Source organism: Lissotriton vulgaris, chromosome 3_1, assembly GCF_964263255.1.
Source record: "Lissotriton vulgaris chromosome 3_1, aLisVul1.2, whole genome shotgun sequence".
Lineage (NCBI taxonomy): Eukaryota > Metazoa > Chordata > Amphibia > Caudata > Salamandridae > Lissotriton > Lissotriton vulgaris.
This window is the reverse complement of record NC_141689.1, coordinates 1,758,928,512-1,758,944,480: the sequence shown is the minus strand read 5'-3', so window position 1 is coordinate 1,758,944,480 and position 15,969 is coordinate 1,758,928,512.

Below are 15,969 nucleotides of genomic sequence, written 5' to 3'. Positions count from 1 at the left end.
GCCTAGTTGTGGACTTTGGCCCCTAGGTCAACTGGAACCCAAGGAAGCCTAGCAAACCTGTACATATTTTAAAACTATATACCCATGGGAATTCAGGTTGGGGTGACTTGTGTAGTTTTCACCAGTTTCTGTTACCCAGAATCCTTGCAAACTTCAAACTTTGTAAACAAAACCACATTTTCCTCATATTTCTGTGATGGAAAGTTCTGGAATCAGTGGGGAGCCACAAACCTCCACCATAACGACCTGGGTTTAAAAGGGGGGCACCTGAGTTTTTGTTCCTGAGCTTGGCGGCCATATAGGGAACCCTACTAAACCTTTCTGAAAACAAGACACCAGGGGGAGTCCAAGAAGGCATGGCTTGCATGGATCCCTAAACGTCTTAGCCAGAATCCCCTGCAAACCTCAAGTATAGCTAGAAAATCTAATTTTCCTTACATTTCTGCCAGGATTACCGTGCTGTCACAAACTTTCTATCACCCTGTGTTCCCCTCAGTCTTTCGATAAAAATGAAACCTCACTTCTGTGGGTGTCCAATGCAGAGTCAGCCTTAAGATGTACATAAAATAATATAATGCTTAGAACTCGCTGTGCTATTCCCTCAATGTTCAGGTTTGTTACCCTTCCCAGTCGCAGGTCCCTGGTCCACCCACACAAGTGAGGTGTAATTTTACTCAGGAGATGAGCAGAATGCTGGGTAGTAGGAAACATGTGCTGGGACAGTGATCCCACAGAGAAATGTGGGGAAATTTGATATTTTTAGCAGAATTTGATGTTTGCAAGGGATTCTGGGTAAGAAAACGTTGGGGGATCTAAGCAAGTCACACATCCGTGGACTCCCCCAGGTTACTAGTTTTCAGAAACGTCTGGGTTTGGTAGGTTTCCCTAGATGACTGCAGACGCTTGGACCAAAAACGCAAGTGCCCCCTCTAGCAAAATCATGTTGTTTTGTGTTAGATGATTAAGATGTCTCCACAATACGTTTTGGGCCCTTCCCTGTAGCAGGCACTTGTCCCATCCACATAAGTGAGGTACCGTTTTTATCAGTGACCTTGGGGAATACTTGGTGGTAGGAAATGTGTGTCAGCCTGGTGATCTAATAACTTTACCACATAGACATGTAAGGAAATGTGATACTTTTATAGCAAAATTTGAGGTTTGCAGAGGATTTTGGGTAGGAAAACGTTGAGGTATCCATGCAAGCCACACCTCTCTGGACTCCCTCGGGTGTCTAATTTTTCACAAATGTCTGGGTCTGGTTTCCATACATGGTTGCTGAGCCCGGGGCCAAATACACAGGTTTGCAAAATCCTTGCAAAACCAGGTTGTTTTGTGATCGATCATTTTTGATGCCTCAACAATACCTTTTGGGCCCTTTCCTGTCACATGCACTTGGCCCACCCACACAAGTGAGGTAGCATTTTGATCGGGAGACCTGGGAACACTGGGTGGTAGGAAATTTGTGGTTTCTTTATGATTGTGGGAGAATATGGCACAGTAATGCAAGGAAAGTGTGTGACTTTATTCACATTTTGAGGTTTGCAGGACATTATGGGAAGGACTACTTGGTGGGATCCAAAAGAGGCACAGCACCCTGTTCTACCCAGGCTTTTTAGTTTATGAAAATAACTAGAATTTGTAGATTTTCCCTGGAGACAATGTACATATTGGCAGAGAAAGACAAATATTACTTCCCATCCATCTATTCCTCTATTTCACACACATTCTGGTTGGATTTGGCACAAGGGTGAGTGAAATGTCAAAAATGTGTAGATTTTAATGAGAGATTTTTCAAAAGTAAAATACACTGTTAATAACTCAAAGTTCCAAAAACTGAACCATTGACTCACAGCTTGTGAGCTGTAAAGCTGCTTCAAGGCACAAACCGCTTTACAGGCCATTTACACACCTTTCATAAGTGAGACATACAAGACCATTCACACGGCCAGATGCAGGCCAAGCATATTACAACACTCACATCAACAGCAAATGTAGAGACAATGTACACCCTGGCAGAGAAAGACATAAAAGAAAAATATTACTTCACACTCATCTATTCCTTATGTACACACATACTGGTTGGATTTGGCACAAGGGTGAGTGAAGGTTCAGAGCGTGAAATTTTATTAGTAAGAGATTTCACTAAAAAAGAAATGCACTGTTAATAATTGAAAGGTCTAAAAACGGAACCAATGACCAACAGCTCGTGAGCTGTCAAGCTGCGGCAAGGCACAAACCTCTTTACAGGCCATTCACACACCTTTCAGACGTGACACACACAAGACCATTTACACCGCCAGCCACAGGCCCAGCACATTATAACACGCACATCAACATACAGCGCCATTAAAAGGCCCATCACTTTCATACACCCACATCATGTACGTCTTACGAACAGCAGTGTAAGGTTCCACCCTCTCATCTATTCTATCTACACCACCCATGTGCTTATTGTAGTCTAAAATGTGCACAGGTTTGCGCACTTCAGCAACCTGACCCCAAACAGTCGAAGGTGACATAATTTCATTATGGATGGTAGTCAGCATATAGACATCTCTCCTGCCAAAAAAGTTCAGAGTTAGAAGTTTTTCACTGTTAGATTTGGGGGTCTCTAGTTGGCACAGGTAGGTACTTGTGACAAATAGGGACCCTCTCCTCTAGTCAGGGAAAGGGGGACTGCACACCTAAAATAACCCCTGCTCACCCTCTAGGTTGCTTGCCACGAGCAGTCAAGGCTTATTTCAGAGGCGTTGTAAGTTAAGCAGTTGTGACCACATACAGTAACCTAGCGACAACACTACAAATGGACATTACACAGGTTTTATATAAAAAATAAATAGACTTTATATAGAGTTACCACAAGACCATAAACGACAAAAATACACACTATGATTACTTTAAGATGGTAGATTTAAGCTTAGTTCAGTTCAGTTCATAGATGTGACACTCTGCGTCAATGTACCTTAAGTTGCATTGCGCTTCCATGACAAGCAATGTTGCAGTGAAGGGAAATGCGACAAAGTCAGGTGCAAAGAAATAAAGACGTGAAGATCTTCCAGATGTGGCACGCTTCTCTGGGATGCAAGAAACTCTCTGTTTGATGCGTGGACTGCAGCGGCGACACCCTTACGATGCGACGGCAACAGCTCCAGCGGTGACGCTCTTCTCCACGATGCGTGAAGCTTCCGCTCAACGCAACAACTACAGCAGCGACATCCAAGATGCGACGGCAGCAGCTCCGATGGCGGCGCGCTTTTCGGGGATGCAAAGTGCTCTTGGTCGATGTGGTCTGATGCGACAGTTCCAGTGGTGACACCCTCCTTCTTTGGAGTTGCGACGGCAGGCACAGCGACGGCGACATGCTCCGACCTCGTTTTGAGATTCTTCTCCTGATGCGGTGCAGTGCGGCGACACCTTCCTTCGTCGGAGTTGCGACGGCAGTAGCAGCGACACGCTTCCTCTTCGTTGCGGCACGCTTCTCTCCGATGCCGTGCAGTGCGACAGTTCCAGCGGCGACACCCTCCTTTCTCTGGAGTTAAGACGGCAGGCACAGCTACACGCTTCTTCTCGTTGAGTCGTGCTTCCAGCTCCTTGCGACACGCAGTTCCTCAGAAGGCCCAAAACAGCAGCAGGCACTTCCAAAAGAACTCTGGGGAGCTGGGGGTGAAGTCTGTTGTCCCTGAGACTTCAGCAGGAGGCAAGCTCTTTTCCAAGCCCTTGGAGATCCTTTACAAGTTGAAAGGAAAGTTGCAAAGTTCCTTTCTCCTTCCTTTGGCAGTAAGGCAACCACTGCAGGCCAATCCCCCAAGCAGCAGTTCAGCTTGGGAATAGTCTCTCCTCAGTTTCTTCAGGTTCCTCTCCTCAGTAAAGGTTTCTTCTTGTAGTCCAAAAGGGATCTAATTTCTTGGGAGCAGGGTCCCAATATGTATACCCAGAAAGCCTTTGTTCTCTGAGGGGAGAGGGGCCTTTGCCCAGTCCAACCCAGTTCTGAAGCACTCTGTTTACAAGACTTCTCCTTTCCTTTCACAGTGCAGGGCATGCACATCAGACGCCCCACAGGAGGTGGAGCCAGCATTATGGAAGGCAAGTACAGTCCTGGAGCACTTTGTTGACAGGACTCCTTCTCTTCTTTCGGTGTTAGGGCAGAGACATTAGCCGCTCCCCAGGGGGTGGAGCCAGCATTGTGGAAGGCTGGCACAGCCCTATTCAGAGTTCAGGTGCACTCCTCCCTCCCATCAAGATGCAGATCTCTCTATTCACCACTGGGTGACTCAGCCTGTCTCCTGGAATTCCCCAACCCTGTCACTCACAGAAACCAGACATAGGAATACACATCCTAGCAGAGGCAGGTTCGAATGGTTAGATAAGCAAAGACCTACTTTCTAAAAGTGGTATTTGCAAACACAGAATATTTAAAATAAACTTTACTAAAAGATGTATTTTATTATTCTGAGTTCAGGCATACTAAACTCGAATTTCTACCATGTTCTCTGAGCCTGTTAGGATTCTAAAATGTAACAATTCTACCAGCCCATTCTGGCCTATGGAGAACAGGTAGCCTTGCAATAGTGAAAAACGAAAATGGCTGTAATTCACTATTAGGACATGCCACACACATCAGGGCTTGTCCTACCTTATACTTACAATGCACCCTGTCCTTGGGCCTACCATAGGGGTGACTGATATGAAGAAAAGGGAAGGTTTAGGGACTGAGAAGTGGGTGCACTTGCCGAGTCAGCATGACAGTACCAGACTGCACGCAGGCTCTGCAATGGCAGACCTTAGACACATTGTTCAAGGCTGCTTCTTTGGGTGGCACACCCAGTGCTGCAGGCCGACCAGCAGCATTTGGATTACACACCCTGGCACACTCAGTGCACTAGACTAGGGTCTGACAGGTAAACTAAATAGCCAAACATGGAACCACTGATTCATACATCAATTTACAATAGGGAGCACTTGCACTGTGGCACTGAATAGCAGTGGCACAGTGCCCAAACAATCTAACACAGGAAACACACATGAGGCAACAGCAAAAAATGGAAGGCAGACTCACGCCAATGGTGCCAGGTGTAAAAATCACTGTGCAAGGCACTTCACTGTTCTTCTCAAGTTTTTTTTACAAAGTATCTCTTTTGGCTAACCTTTATGGTTCAAGCGGATTGTGCCACAAGCAACAGTGTCCACTTTTAACCATTCCCTGAACAATGGCACACCAGTGTAAACGGTATCTATGCGTAAATGGCGTCCTCTGCCAAATTCCCACACAATTTTCTCTGTAACTCCAAATGTTGATGGACAATCAGGGGGGCAGTACTGGAAACCCTACCGGCGTAGACACAAAAAATATTGACTTATTGAGTATTACACTGAGATAGCATATACATCTTAATTACATAACGTGCCTCTTGCTAGGAATGTACTGCCTAAAATACAATTGCCCTGGAACAGGACACAAGACTCATACACAGCTATTTCTTTCCTTGGCACATAGATCTCTGAAAAACAATCTGTAATCAAGGGCAGGCAGAACCTTAAAAGACACGGTCACAATCAGAATGGTCTTGTGGCAACGCTAAATCATTACAAACAAAATGCAACATCTGAAGAAGAAGCAAATACTAATTACGCCTCATGGTTGCATGAAATATCGCTGTTGCCATCAAGGCATTAGTAGACCAATATGAAAAGAGCGACGGTTTCCTTATCAGGCCCATCAAAAAGTTAAACCCAAGAACTTCTTCAACGCATTCAGATTTGTGGGAGTCCACCAGGTAGCACTAGATTGGAGTTTAAGTCTGGAACTGTTGTCCCGCAAACACTGTTCAGCATACAAATTAGTCTGCTCAACAATATGATCCACAAATACATCACCCATAAACAACTGAAAAGAATTAATAGGCAAAAGAAATTCACAATTCACTCTACAACGTGTGCCACCACTAAAGGTAGGCAATACCGGCTGCACCATGTTTGGTTCAACCCAGAGTCCAGCACTTTCAAAGGTAAGCCTTGCAGCCCCAGGCTGCAATGCAGATGCCTCTTGTTACACTTTAGGCACACCAGTGTTTTCATTTGAAAGCAGCGCTTAATCTGCACTGAGAGTGACTTCATCATCTGATGATTCCTCTCGGACAGAACATTCACTGCCAGAATCCTAGTCTTCCTTCTCTGCTTCAGATGAAGAGTCAGTCTCATAATCATGGTCAAAAGTCGACTCAAAAAGCACACCAACAACCTGCTGAGCGGTCATCCTGCGGGTAAACATAATTCTTAGTTAGAAAATTAACTTGACAAACAAGTCAACAATATCCAAGACTGTGTAATGAACAAAGTGCAGATTTTTAAAACAAAAACAAAAACGTATAGGAGTTGCAAGGTAAAGTCAATCAATTCAAAGCACACAAAGACCTATATACTGTAAAACAGTACCACTCACTTGCCAGAGACTGCTAGACTCACCAGCACCTACTCTGCACAGACCCAGCAAGCACCAACGATATCCCTCTAGAAATTAAAATAAAATAAAATTACACACAAGGCAACACAATACACATTGTGCACAAAAACAAGGAAAATCTCACACACATTCAAACAGAAGCTAAATAGGCTGCTACTATTACAGCATTTCCAAAAAACACATTCATTCAGGTCATTGATACTCATTTAGAGAAAACAGTATAAACAATATAAAAACTTTTCTTTACCAAACACTTGCAACTACACAACCTGCAGCTCTACCAGTGCCAAAACTGCAAGGACAAGTTACAAAAAAGTAAAACAAAAGCTTTGCACTAAAATGAAAAAGAGAACAAAATATTACGATCACAAATGATAACAAAGCACGCAGACCATCAGCCATACTAGATTTCCCACACAGACTTTCCCTGGTGGTCTAGTGGCTTCTGCCCTCCAGAAACAGCCAAAATATTCACCCCAAAAGGGGGGTGACCCTTGCCCAAGGGGTCACTCCCCAAAACATTTTGCAGTGTATACAATAAAGGCTCTAGTGGTCTAGTTGCTTGGATGGGTCTAAAAATAAAATCCCTGGTGGTCTACAGGCTTCTGCACCCCCTTGTGGCCAGATGGGCCTAAAAATACATGACCAAAATATTCACCCCCAAAAGGGGAGCTACCCTTGCCCAAGGGGACACTCCCCAAAACATTTTGTGGCATGTCAAATAAAATCCCTGGTGGTCCAGTGGCTTGTGCTCCGGGGAAGATGGGCCTAAAAATATAAGCACGATCAGCCACAAAGGGGGCAGAAATTACCAAAACATTCACCCCCCAAAAGGGGACTAACCTGTGCCCAAGGGATCGCTCCCCTTAATAATTATACACAATAAATCCCTGGCTTCTAGTGGGTTTCAAACACCACAAGGGCTTGAATGGCCCTAAAAATGGCCAATCTAGCGGGGGGGACATGGAAAACATAAGAGTAGTGATCCTTGCCCAATGGGTCTCTCTTTAAATGTGCAAAATGTGCACAAATTTAATCCCTGGTTCCTAGTGGGTTTCAGCCTATAAAACAGGTGAATCAGCCCCCGGGTGGGGGCCAAAACACAGCTAACCATAACCCCAAGGGAGTAACCCTTACCTAAGGGGTCACTCCCCTAACAACAGAAAAATCTCTGGTGGTCTAGTGGATGGATTCCTACGCCATCGTGGGATCCATTCAAAACACACACAGGGAGAAAGGAAGAAATCTTTCCTTTTCCGCCGTGCCTGTTTTTCCAACCCCCCAGAGATGGACTAATCTGCATCCTCTCTCTGGATGTGCATCCCTGGCAGCCTATGATGACATTGGCACACTAAGAGTACGCTGATGTCATCAGATCGCCGGGGGGCTTAGATTTTGAAACAGAAGTGATTCTGCTGCCATTCCCGGTGGGGGCATGTGGGTGTGTGCCCCATGGAGGAGCTCCAGCGTTGCATCCTCTGCACAGGATTGCAATGGACAAGGATGTAACCAATATTTCCAAAGGCACAGAAGAGGTTAATACTCACACCGCCAAACAGCAATCGCCTTCGAATATCGCCTTGTCAGACCTTCAGGTTCTGGGCATCGGATTTCGGGATTCTGGTATTTTAATATATCTTGGAAATTATTTATGGTTCTAATTGAGGTGTGAACTGTACTCTGTTACCAGAATACTGACAGCATGGAAAGAGTCCAAATGTACTCTCTGTTACTTTTACTTACAAAAATGGACTCCAACGCTATGCTATATCTTCCTCATTAAGGTGCCATGTCTTTGTCACTGTACATGAATGGAAAATAAATCAAATCAAATCAATCATCAACATAATTTGCAGTTTTAAGTTCAGTCAATGATGAGAGTTTTAAGGAAGTTTCAAAGTTTTATTTCTCTTAGGAGATTAATAAGTTCTTTTATTTGTCTTTTTTTCAAGTAGTAAATCAGATAATTAATTTGCAGAAATGCTCAAGTAAAATATGGTAAAAGTAATCAATAATGCAAAACAACAGCATGTTCCATAAAGGGATTCATCATTAACCTATCTAAAAGGAACCAAGCCTAACAGAATCCATAAAGTGTTCCTGGAAACGAGCAAGATCAAAAGAGCATCAAATTGAATTCTAAATTAAGTAGTCGAACTCCCCATAAAGAGTAGTTCTTGAAACACAGCTAAGTCATTTCTCCAAAATCAATAGCGTACAGTCACAGTAGCAACTGTAAAGAAATACATCTCAACCAGGAAATTAGGAAAACAGATACAGCAGAGTAAAAGGGATAAAGAAAATGGCACCTATAAAGTGTTAGGCAACAGTCATCACAATCAGCAGTAGCTCACAGCAAATAGCTCTGGTTGTAAGGGAATGGTGGAAAGTGTTGCATGTAAAGAAGCGATGCAGTTTGGGCAAGTGGTGCTAACTAACTAGGAACACACACTAATATAAAAAAACAAGAGAACATGCTAACAAAGTTTTGGATTTGGTCGCTCCCATCCAATGAGAAGTCATCTTTCAACAGTAAGCAGCTTTGTCCTTCCTTTCCCACAGCAGACACATGGAGTTCACAATCCACTATCAAATTGTATCCATCGTACTAAAACATTTGTATAACAAGTAACGGTTAGCCTTGGTTCTCATGGAAGACTACTGCAGTGTCTATTCTATCATGTATTCAATGTTTCACTGATGAGCAATGAACTACACTAAAGACACAAACATTTGGTTGAAGATCTCTAGTTAGGTAATGGCATTCAGGTTTCTTATAAGCCTAAATTCATTGATAAATCCACAAATTTCTATTCAGTATTATGTGATCATGTGATAAAGTAGTAAGTTTAGTTTAGTTCATCAAAAGGAAGAGGTTTTATAAACTCGGCACATTCTGCAGTTATGACAAAATCTAAGCAAGTTGCATTAAGTTCAACTATTGAATAGATTTGTGCATGTATCAGCCTTCCCTAAAGAACATCTATTGATTATCGAAAAAACCTAGTTCAGGCCTACTAATGAAAATGAATGCCTGGTGATTTATGCACAATTTTTCTGCCTGTCATTTTAAAATGCCTTTTTCATGTTGAAACCTAAGGCAAGTTAACATTTATGTTAATTAATTACATATGCAAATGTCTACTTTGACAGTCTCCTGCTCCCTGGCTGCCTACAAGCTACTACTGCCCATGCTCTAACATTGACCATTGTCTCTTTCTATCTGGACCCTTTCCAGTTCCTGTATGCTCTTGCTGCTCTTCCTGTGGAGAAACTAGCTCTGTGATGGCATAACCTATTTCTCGTTCATTTTTTCGATAGATGTATCTTGTGCTGTGGAAATGCCTGTTCGCTTGTTAATTTTGTTATGTTTTCAAAACCTTTCATGTTCCCACTCATCCCCGTTGCTGTAGTTACTCATTTTCAACAGGCACGTACCTCTTACATCTTAAAATGATAGTTAAATGTATGTATTTATTCTTGGCACTAATAAGTACTAAATAAAAATACCTTGTAATCTAATAACCTATTCAGATGTTGGATCAAAATAGAAAATACAACCTTTTTGTATCATTCTTCTTATATAATTGTAATTTAATGGTATTTCTTTAAACATCTGCACATTATAAGTACATCTATTATCTATTTGATGAATTATGCATTCTGATAAACTCATAAGATTCATTATTACTTAATTCTAGCAGTTCTACGATCTCTCTGTTGATTGCTGCATGAGGTATTTTCAGGCATGTGCTGTTGTGCAAAGCAGTTTCTGCTACGTATGCACAGATCAAAGTAGACATACAGTTCCTCCTCAGGGCACATATCTTTGCCGTTGCTTTTTGCTTCTTTTTGCCTAAGTACTGTGCATGGAAATACTGCTGCAGCACGGTTTTCATGTCAAACTGCTGAGTTTGGCATTTAAACTGTGTCAGTCATGCCGTCTGCCCCTTGCTCTGCAGGCAGATGACAAAGCGAAAGTCCCTTTGTGCGTGAAAGTGAGAGGCACTTGATCTCCAAGACAAGTAATCAAATACAGACATGTTTAAATTCAATGCTCCAAGTGGCTTGATTGACACACAAAAGAATATATTGTGGAAATGTTCTATAAATGGTAAACGATTATTTTGGCTATCCAAAGAATTTCATTCATGAAGTCTGTAATGGCTTAACACATATATTCATCCATGATGTCTGTAATGGCTGAAAACAAATGTTGTCTCTAGCGCTTTTTTGCATTATAGCCCCCGGCTGGACCAGATCCTTGGGGCATGTGCACATTAAAAAGTAAAATAAGGTGACACATGGGGCCCTCTCCTAGTGGTCTTTTTAGCCCCAGGACCACCACATTCCCAGGGTATTATTGAAAATAACGAGGGGGGCCGTGGGAACACCCTCTATTGGGCTCCAAGAGCCTCGGGGAGCACTATCTCCCCTTGGCTATAAATGAAAAAAACTGCTGGGAGCAATGCATAGATCACCCCATGGTCCTAAAAACCACCTTCTACCCGGGGATAAAATAAACATTAAAGTGGGGATCTGCTTGGATCCCCGGACCCAGGGACCACCACCTCCCTAGAGCAAATACCTCTTTTAAAAGACAGAAGGGGCTGCGCAGCCCCCATACCAGGCCATATATAGCCCAGGGGACCACCACCTCTCCAAGGCCGGCCCGTGCAGATCAAAGGAGGGGGGCCGTGCTTCCCCGCTCCTGGAGCCATATTTGGCACTGGGGACCGCCACCCACCCAGGGCTGCCTCTTGCTATGTCCTGGTGTGCCTACCGTTGGGGCATAGCTGTTGCTTTTCTTGGTGGGAGCTGACAGCTCCCGCCAAGCAAAAGCAAACACTCCACTTACAGCAAGCTGGAGGTATCAAAGAGCTCCCACTTCCTGGAAGTGGAGCCTTCATTTCTTTTCCTGCCCTCAGACATGTGGGCAGGGAAACAGATTAAACTATTGCTCTTGCACAAATGGAGCTGCATTTCCAACAGGGAGACGGCTGGGACTGTGGAACCATTGAGGCTCCCCAGAGGTCCCCAAGATGCTGCACACTGGGTGAATGGAGTTGGCTCCAGGGGACCCATGGAAACATGGCCGGGCCCTGGGGTGGGGTCTACAGGGCCGGAATCAGCTCAGGGAGGGGGGAAACCTAGCCCTCCTCCCCACTGAATAACGGGCAGGGCCCAGTGGGTGGGGTCCCTGGGGCCGAAAGAGGCCTGGGGAGGGGGACCGCATTACTCCCCTCCCCCATTGAATAATATCCACCTCTGGGGGATGGGGGCCCCAGGTCCGAAATCAGCCTGGGCCAATACGTTTTGCCCCTAATGCACATTTCACAGAAATTAAACCTCAACAAGAGGCATTTCCAAATATAAACATAGCAGGTGTCACTGCTAAAGCTCCACTTCTATAAAGGACAAATGATTGTAACTCCTGGGCTTGGTGAATGCAAAGCAAGTGTGTTTTTTCGGCAATTCCATATTGAAAAACGATCTAGAAAGCTTTATGGAAGTGAATGCATTTTTAAACCTTTGGAGCATAATCTGTGTGTGACTGTGACAAGGGGGTTCTTTCTTGTCCTCTCCTGGTGAGACCAGAGTCTATGGTTCTCCTTTTAACTTACTATGAGTATGGAAATGTGCAAATCACTTGGGAGCTTCTCCCATTTGGCTGTGCTTACCTTGGTAGTATGCAAAGGTCTTCCTGCCTTTTGGCAGGAAGATGGACAGGTAAACAAGTGAAATAAATAAAGAGAAAGGGAGGTCTCCTTATGAGTCCAATTAGGGACAAGGAGAGGGATTATCCACAAAAGTCAAACACGTCCCTGAACTTCCCAGGAGGGAAGAGAGGCATAAATGTCCACTAACCACTCAAAAGACCCTTTTTGCCACTGCAAAATATTACATGCTTTATATTAAAAACAGAATACAGAAGAATGTTATGGTATTAAAAATACATTTTTACAATGTATTCAATATAATACAATATTATGCACATCAGTGCCATACACAAGATTAAAAAAATGTATCAATACACATAAACATAAGTAAGAGCACAAGTTGTTGATGCAGCGTCTCGGTTTTACACCTTCATCAGGACAGTTCTCTTTTATATATGGGTTATTACTCCAAGCCTTTTCTTTACATTTAGGCTGTTTCCTTGTTGTTATCAGGGTTTTTTGGTTGATACAGTCCGTGTCCTTAGAGTCATCAATTTAAGGATCACTATGTTTCCGCTCTGTCTTATAGATTTCTTAAAATTGGGTGTACTTCATATAGTTCCTCTTCTTTGTATCCTCAATTATACATTATCATTCTTTGTTTTGTCTCCTATACTTAAAATAGGGTATATTCGTAGTCTATGCGTACAAGGGAGCCACCGAGGTTTATGATAGGTTCACCGCTAAGGGTATTCTCGGCCAGATGTGGGTTCTTTCTTGTCCTCTCCTGGTGAGACCAGAGTCTATGGTTCTCCCTTTACCTTACTATGAGTATGGAAATTTGCAAATCAATTGGAAGCTTCGCCCATTTGGCTGTGCTTACCTTGGTAGTATGCTACGATCTTCCTGCCTTTTGGCAGGAAGATGGACAGGTAAACAAGTGTCCACCAGTGACTTTCCCGCCGATTTTGGTGGGAAGTCCTGGAGGCCAAAGAGTATGAGGCGATCTCTACCAAACAAAGAAGCACTTACTTCATATAGTTAAGAGGAAGGACCCATGTTTGGTGGGGATTTACTTCTTTGTAGTCTTGTCATCCCTTCTATTGGAAGATTCATGTTATCACAAATTTCTGGATAAAGACGCAAGAGGAATAAACACATTGCCAAAATGCACACAAGGTAACTGGGGACATTTCCTCATGCTTCAATGCATATATCTATCTATCTATCTATCTATCTATCTATCTATCTATCTATCTATCTATCTATCTATCTATCTATCTATATATATATATATATATATATATATATATATATTACCTACTGGCGGTCGCCAGTAGGTAGTTATAGTTAGGATTTTTTTCAATGTTAAATCTGAAAATTCTATTTGGAATAACTTTGGCACCGGTTGACGAATCTGCCTGAAAATTTCCTGAAAATGGCCTCGTCGAGCTCCGGTCCTTCCTTGAAAGTTTGGGGGGGATCCATCAAGCGGGGGCCGAGATAAAAGGGGGGTCCCAAAACGCGTTTTCCCCATGTTAATTTCCATAGGGCGGTCGATTTCACTTTTAGCCCGAACGGCTGAATGGATTTCCACCAAACTTGGCAAAATTGTAGGGACTGGTAGCCCGATGTGCCTTTGCTATGTCTCAAGATATGTGCTCCAGTGGATTTTGAGTAATTTAGGTTCAAAAAAATATATATATCTATAGGCGCTCTCCGGTGCGCGCACCGGTGAGCGCTCCCGGCGCGACACGCGACTTGCGCGCAGGAAGCTGATTGGCTCTCAGTTGTCTGTAAACATTCTAAACAGTTCGGAGCGGCCGCCATCTTGTGTCTCGGTAGGATCGAGACACGAGAGGTGGCCAAAACAAAGGGGGAAATGACCATAAGGGGGCAGAGTAGACACCCCCTGTACCCCTAGGTTTGATGTGGGGGCCATTAAAGGGCCCCGCGGGGTCTCACCTTTTTTTTTTTTTTCGATTTTCGCGGGGAAAGCGCCTGGTACGCGCACGGGGGAGCGTATCGAGGAGGGTACTATGGAAAAATAATCACTTCAAAAAATTGTATGTTTATTAATTGTTTTTTTTAAATTTTTTTATTTTATGTAAGTACCTACATGTAGGTACTAATGAAGAGACTTAAATTTAATGTTCACCATCTTCTTTGTAGACATCTTGCATGTTGTTATTGTATTTTTTGTGGTATATGGAATTCATAACATAGTCTGTCTGGAAAGGAGAAACAGATCTTTTAAGCACTTCCTGAGAATTTCTAGGGGATCATGAGTAGTCTATCTTGCTCCCTTATGAAAATGAGGAGTAAAATATTCATATGAGATAATATAGTGGGAGAAAGGTAGTAACTTTGAGTAAACTTACTATGTAACAGAAAAATAGTTGAACAGTATACTATAAGTCTCACTTTATATTTTAAACATTTTTGGTAATACTTTATGAATTACATATAAAAATGAATATTGTCTGAAACAATTTGAAATTATTAAAGATACATTTATTCCTCTGATTCTTTTTCATAATTTAATAAAATTTCTAACATAATATTGTCCGGAATTTCCTCATAATTATAAGTACATGATTCCATTTCTTCCAAACATTCTATTAACTGTTCATCCAAAGAGTCATCCATGAAATCTAGTTCATCTTTTTGGTCTTCTTGTTTTTCCTCCTTTATTTTGATAGAAGTAACATTTCCTTGATTTTCTCCTTCCATTTTCTTTCTGAAAATTGCATACAAATTAACTATATTAGTAGAGTTAGGGTACTGTATACCAGAGAAGCCTAACTCAATCCATAACTATTACAGAGAAGTCTATCTCTATCTATAATTTTTACAGAGGGATAGTATATAACTAACAGAATATTTTTTCTGAAATTAACTTAAAGTGTACAATATACTTCCATAATAACAATTTACCATGGAGAAATCAGGTGAAGTTGTCAGTGTAATTTGTTCTCAAATGTACTTCTGGAAGCAGTAGTCAAAATGGCTGTGTTTCCCTCTCTCCTTTTATATATATTCTTGTACTTAACCAATGAAACGTCAGGAAATAGTCGTAGAAAATGAAAGAAAGTTTTTAATTGGTTGTAAATTCTAACATTTCATATGTGTTTTTGTCATGTAATTTACCTCAGGATATTTAGTCAGGCCTACAGCATAATTTTCTCAATGGAATTCCTTCAAATTTGGGTAAATGGTAGGGACTGCTATGTAGTAGGGCCTATTCTATATTTGATGAAAGTGTCTCTAGTGGTTTTTTTGTAAATTGCTTTCCCACCTTTTTTTATCGAGCGCTTACTGGTGCGCGCTCCTTTACGCGCACTGGCAGCGTTACGGGAGTCCTCCATTTTGTGTTTCGGTACAATCGAGACACAAGATGGAGGGTAAACAATGTTGGGTATGGGTAGAAGGGGGCACGGTAGAGACTTTTTGACCATCTAGGTTTTCTGAGGGGGGCTTAGGAGGCCTATAAAGGTTAAAAAAAAAAAAAATCTTTCATTTTCCACGGGGGGAGCGCCTGGTGCGCGCACCTTTAAGCGTACTGGAAAGCGTAATTTGGTGAAAAATAGTGAAAAAAGGTAGAAAAAGATAAATGTTTTGAATGACCAGAGGGAGGGTAGCTCTGAAAAGAGCTTTTGGGTTTTGTGGTTGATTTAGGTACCTACAAGTAGGTTCCAATGCACATTCTTAAATTCAGGAGGAATATTCTATTCCCTTCATCTGAGAAGTGCACACCATCTCCTCTGTAGATGTCTTGCATGTTGTAACGCAAGTTATTATTGTATATTGAACCCATTCCATAGTCTCTCATGTAAGCAGAAACAGATT